The sequence below is a fragment of the Bos grunniens genome, chromosome 10 (assembly GCF_055505025.1).
Source record: "Bos grunniens cultivar Pamir isolate PY7600 chromosome 10, Bosgru_T2T1.0, whole genome shotgun sequence".
In the NCBI taxonomy this organism is placed as follows: Eukaryota; Metazoa; Chordata; class Mammalia; order Artiodactyla; family Bovidae; genus Bos; species Bos grunniens.
Window position 1 is genome coordinate 49,730,669 of NC_141174.1, and position 6,000 is coordinate 49,736,668.

The 6,000-nt window shown below is 45.6% G+C and overlaps 1 protein-coding gene across 7 annotated transcripts in view; it reads right to left on the bottom strand.

Annotated features, from left to right (window-relative positions):
• Window positions 1–3,972, bottom strand: part of ZNF280D (zinc finger protein 280D) — a 126,033-nt gene extending 122,061 nt beyond the window's left edge. For 4 of the 7 annotated variants that reach the window (XM_086321147.1, XM_086321156.1, XM_086321151.1 and 1 more), the window contains exon 1: window positions 3,593–3,970. The gene's annotated coding sequence lies outside the window, so the exon portion shown is untranslated. Of the gene's footprint in view, window positions 1–3,592 lie in introns of all 7 variants that reach the window. The other 3 variants (XM_086321146.1, XM_086321150.1, XM_086321154.1) reach the window with 2 other exon arrangements.
• Between the last annotated feature and the right edge of the window lie 2,028 nt (window positions 3,973–6,000).

Sequence of the window (6,000 nt, forward strand, 5' to 3'; positions counted from 1 at the left end):
TTCAAGCACACATTTTTGATAGAAGTTACCAAGTAAATCAAGTCATTATATATATCTTTAAAACAATTTGACTGAAAAATCAAGTATTTTTGAGTATCCTAAAGCAGGAAAAATAAACTATTCAGGACTATATATTTAATTAGTGAGTATGTCATAAATATTTCTCATCACTCAAAAGTTATTTCTGAAATAACAAAATATGTTGTCAACAGTCTCCAATTTCCTGTCATCTAAAAATCTCATTTACTTTCTACTTAAAAAAAATTGGTATTCCACGCAGGTATGCTGCTGCTAAGTCGCTTCAGTCATGTCCGACTCTGTGCGACCCCATAGACGGCAGCCCACCAGGCTCTACCATCCCTGGGATTCTCCAGGCAAGAACACTGGAGTGGGTTGCCATTTCCTTCTCCAATGCATGAAAGTGAAAAGTGAAAGTGAAGTCACTCAGTTGTGTCCGACTCTTGGCGACCCCATGGACTGCAGCCCACCAGGCTCCTCTGTCCATGGGATTTTCCAGGCAAGAGTATTGGAGTGGGGTGCCATTGCCTTCTCCGAATCTTGGTATAGTTCTAAATTAAAAAAGAACAGTGTGGTAAAGAAGTGCACAGAATGATTTATTTATTTTCTTTGACCTTCTTGCCCCTACTAAGAAAGCCAATGCTGAGTAGTAAAACACTGGACTAAGAAGCAGGACTGGACCAGATAGCCTAACTGGAAAGAATGAGCTTAACTAGGAAAGCTGTGGTTTGTAGTCTTTCAACACATAACTTTCTATTTCTCAAAGCTCACTACTGCTATGAGGGTTTTGAGCAAACTTTCAAAGGAAGCGAAGTCTAATATCTACTTTCTGTCTCCTCTTCCCTATCCACTATAGGCTCTGATGCCAACTGGAGCAGCAATTCCAAGATCCCTAAACTAGGTAAGTCAGTCTTATCCTTCAAAACTGCTCCCCTCCTTCATTCTCAAACATCCATTTCTAGAGGATTGCTCTGTGTTATCAGATCACTGCAGTTAAATTCATACCAAATACTAATGCCAAAATATCAGCCCACAGATTATCTGCTAATTACAAAGGGAAATGCTTACAATGGACAGATAGTCTGTCACCATCATACCCAAGAGATCAAATTTAGGATTACCAACAGGATAACTCCACTTTATGTGCCTTCTGATGTTGTATAATGTGCAGCACACTGCATGACTTGTGAAGTATTTTTGCCAAAATTATTTAGCCTGATCTACTCAAGCCTTTAGACCTAACTTCAAGTTTATAGAAAATATAGGGAATACAGGATACAATTAAACCCCATGAGGAAGAAACTGTCAGTAAAATACAGAACGTAGGTTATTCTACAAGCCTATGGCCTGGTCTCTTCAAAATGTCAATGCCATTAAAAAAAAAAAAAAGGAACTACACTAAATTAAAAGAAACTAACACAAATGGAATGCATGATTGGATACTTGTTCCGAAATAAATGACTAAAAAGAAAATTTTGAGGACAACAGGGAACATATGAAGAACATGAGAATACATATTACCTACACACATTATATTATCAGGGATTGCTGCTGCTAAGTCCCTTTAGTCATGTCGGAATCTGTGCAACACCATAGATGGCAGCCCACCAGGCTCCCCTCTCCTTGGGATTCTCCAGGCAAGAACACTTGAGTGGGTTGCCATTTCCTTCTCCAATGCATGCATGCATCCTCAGTCGCTTCAGTGGTGTTCAACCCTGTGCAACCCTATGGACAGCAGCCCACCAGGCTCCTCTGTCCACGGGATTCTCTAGACAAGAATACTATCAGGGATTATGTAGGAATTATTCTTAACTTTAAGTGTGATTATGATATTGTCTATACATACTGACACAGTACGTAAGTGTGAACTGCCATGATGTATGAAATATGCTTTGAAAATGTTCACCAAAAATAACCCTGAGATAAGTAGATAAAGCAAATGTGGCAAAATAGTAACAACGGTAAAAACTAGGTAGTAATATGAGGGCTCAACCGGGCTATTCAATCAATTCTTCAATGGTGGGGTCGGGGGGAAAAATAATATGAAAACTTACATTAACGAAAAGTTATAAAGCTAAGAAATGAACTCTTAAAAATGCAAAGGAAAGGGCAACTGAATATTCTTTCTTAAATTTTGCAGGTGAGCCTATGCTCTTTTCCTCACTCACCTCATTCTCACACAAAAAAATTAAAGTTAATTGCACACTCAATGAGGAATAAGAAGACCTAAGATTCAAGAAATGGCTCTATCACTTCCTAGCCATGACTTCATTCAAGATCTCTCACCTGAGTTCTCCTTCCTCACCTGCAAAATCAGTTCCAGCATCACAGATCAGTATAGAAGGGAGGAGATACATATCAGAAGGTGGTAGCAATGATCGATACAAATGCAGGACACAATTACACTGGTATTTGTACTGATATTTTAAAACATTGAGAGCACAAAGCCCCAATTTAATTCTCTAAACACATCAGTGCCTTGGTCACAGAGCACAGTAAGTTTCTGCTTAAAGACAGCCTGAATAGGAAAACCAATCCCCCAAAGCAGGACTCCTCACAACTGCAGAAAGGTGGCTTTTGTGCTTTCCATCGGTCCTCTGTTTCAATTTTTTGTTTAATGGTTTAATGCCGCTAAAAGACGTCAAATTCTTAATATACAGTTACAAACTGAAAACAATAAATCAATCAGGTTTAGGTTCACAGAATTTTTTTTTTTAAACTAACAACTCTTGGTAAACAAAGAGAACCCCCCGGACGAAGGTCTCGCGTGCTTGCTTTGACGTTTCTCCTCTCTAGTCAACCGTTCCATAAAAACGTTAACACTTGAAATTAAGTCGGGAATTCCGAACTCCCTCCATCTCTAGAGCAGGATAAAAACCTCAGAATGAGATCATTCTTTCCATCTCAGAAGTGCAACCTGCAAGCTCCGTTAGGAAATTGTGTATCAAGTCCACGTCTCTCCTCAGCGCCCCTCTCCTGTAGACAATAACGGGACGTCTAGGGCAGAGCGGGGAAGCCCTCTGACAAGAAGGCGGATGTGAACGGGGAATGACTGGTCACCTGGGCGGGGGAACCTGGGCCCTAAGGCCCAGGAGGCCTCAAGGTTCGGCAGCCCCTTTGGTCTCTCTGCCTCCGACTGAAGAGACTCGGGGTAGAGCCGAAGCGAGAGGCGCACGGGTTCCTGGCAAACAGCAGCACAAAATATACGGAAGGCCAAGGGAGGAGCCTCCAGAGAGAAAAACCCAAACCAGGCCAGGGGCAAACAAGCCCTGGGGGGCGAGGCGGGGCTGGAAGGCGACAGCGGCGGCCTGCGCGGCCCCGGCCCGCCACCCGGAGTCGGCCTCCGCGTCGCGCCGGTGTCCCTCCCCCGCCGGGGCCGGCGCAAGATGGCGGTCCGGCCGTCGCCGCGCAGCCGGTCCCCTCCCCCGCGCCCTGGGCGCTCTCGGCGACCCGCGCCGGCCTCGACACCCCCAGCCCGGCGCCCCCGGAGTGAGACGGCGCAGGCCGCGCGGGAGGGCCTCTGCCTGCTACAACGCGGGGCGGGCGTGGGCGGGCGGGGGCGGGGGGCGCTTACCGTGAGCGGAGCGGATCGGCCTGACTGGGGCCCTGAGGAGGAGGAGAAAGAGGAGGAGGAAAAGGAGGAGCACGAAAAACTACACGGCGGCGACGGCGGCGGCTCCCATTGCGGAGCAGGCGGCCGAGCCGTGGGCAGGGGGGGGCTCTCGTGGAGCCAGCGCGCTGCCTCATGGGTAGGCTCCGGGTCAGCCTCTGCGCGTCCGGACTCCCTTTCTTCTCGCCGACGCGGGAGGCGGGCGCGGGCATGTGCACCGCGTCGCGAGCCCTCGAAGGATCCGGTGGCTCTCCACGAGCGAGCCGCCGCCGATTGCCAGGGACTGGGTCGGGGTCGGAGCGGTCGTGGGTGCCACCTACTCCCTGGCCAGCAATCCCGAAACCGGGGCCGCATCGAATCTGAAGACGTGGAAAAGCGAGTTCCAGGACCTCCCTGTGTGTAACAGCTAGTTTTCCGTAAGCTTGGAAAGTAAGAAGGTCTAAGAAGAGAGGCGCCATTAAAAAGAAGTACTGTGCCTGAGCGGAGACGACACACAAGATGAAAAAAAGAAATAGAGAAGGTTCTTTCAATAATTGGTTAATTTTGCCAATTTTGTTTCAAACACGCGATTTTTGCTTCTGTCTCCTTTAATTCCTAGCTTCCATGGGTGCTTGTAATAACTTAAAAAACGAAAACAAATACAAAAGATAAGTGCATTTACAAGAACACCTGCTAAGATACTGGTTGCACAAATACTTGCAAAACATTGTACTGATCTGTAAGGAAAGTTTCTTCTCCCAGTTGTCCTCACAAGATCGATGACAGTAGTGATCTAGCTCTCATGAGTGATCTGAATTAGAAATCTTGCCTCGTTAGGTCCTTAATATACACCAATCACTGCACTCACCATTCAGCCACTGCTGCTGCCGCTGCTAAGTCGCTTCAGTTGTGTCCGACTCTGTGCAACCCCATAGACGGCAGCCCACCAGGCTCCCCCGTCCCTGGGATTCTCCTGGCAAGCACGAGTGGGTTGCCATTTCCTTCTCCAGTGCGTGAAAGTGAAAAGTGAAAGTGAAGTCGCTCAGTCGTGTCCGACTCTAGGCGACCCCATGGACTGCAGCCCGCCAGGCTCCTCCGTCCATGGGATTTTCCAGGCTAGAGAACTGAAGTGGGGTGCCATTGCCTTCTCCGATTCAGCCACTGGATCGTACTAATTCTTCTTGCATATTTGAATCAGTTTCTTCTTTCTCAACCAGACTGTCCCCAGCTTTTCTCTAGCGTTTATCGTTACAGTTTTTTCCTTATTGATTACCACTCCCAGGTCAGTCTTCCTCCAAAACTACTTGGATTAGCCCTGGAAACCTGGAATGGCTACAGACGACTATGACCGACTCCTCTCCCAGCTGGGCCAGGAACAGTCTACCCAGCTTTCCCTTTCTTGTAGGCACTGAAAATAAGCTTTATAGGAAAAGACAGAATAAGCAAAATGACAAACGTAGAAAGCTGAAAGTTCAAAAATCTTGGGGCATTCGTAACTCATATTTCAAATGTTTCAAATATAGTTCCTAATGGTTAGCAAAGGGTGTTACAGTATGATAGTGAACTTAAGATTTCAGTCTGTATTCTACAGTCTGATCCTCAGTTTGCAGAGACAGAAACTTAATGTTGTTCACCTCCAGAGCTAATTTAAATCCAATGGAATGATTTATGCCAACTAAACTTACTAAAGACTGATGTATAAACAAAAAATACTATTTATTCCTCCCCTGCCTCCGGTGAAAAACAAAGCTGCAATGAAAACCAGAAAACTGTACACATTTTTACTCAAAAGGAATGTTTCCATGAGAAGCCACGTTTTAAAGGTTACCTGGTGAGAGTAGGAAATCAACAAACTGGATGATGTATTTCACTATTCATCCTCAAAACTCCAGGCTAAGATCTAGAACACAACTGTCTTGGTTCTCTTGACACTGTGCACACCTTCCCATCATTTTTAAGGGCTTCCTCTGACTTGTATTTTCTGCCCCTTTACATTCTGTACATGCTAAGTATCCTCATAGTACTCATCCTCCTTAAGTGAGATCATATGCCACTCTTCCCTAACTGTAATGGCTATAAGTGATTTCCCACCTCTTCCACAACTCCATTGTGTTCACCTGAATTTGGGCAGAATAATCACCACCCCAACTCCAAGAATATTGCCTCTAACTTAAAACAATCAGAATACCCTTCCCTGCCTTGAACCAGTTACTGTTTCATAAATCAGTGAGAGTAAAAACCAGGACTTTTGTTTGATTGTGAACAAAAGAGAAGTTCTTTCTTTCTCTGGATGATGTGGCATTAGAATGTGAATACCAGAAGAGGTACTACTTTTCTCACGTGTGTGCTACTGAGAGCCAACTGAGAGTAAAGCTAGCAGATGGAGGAGGAAT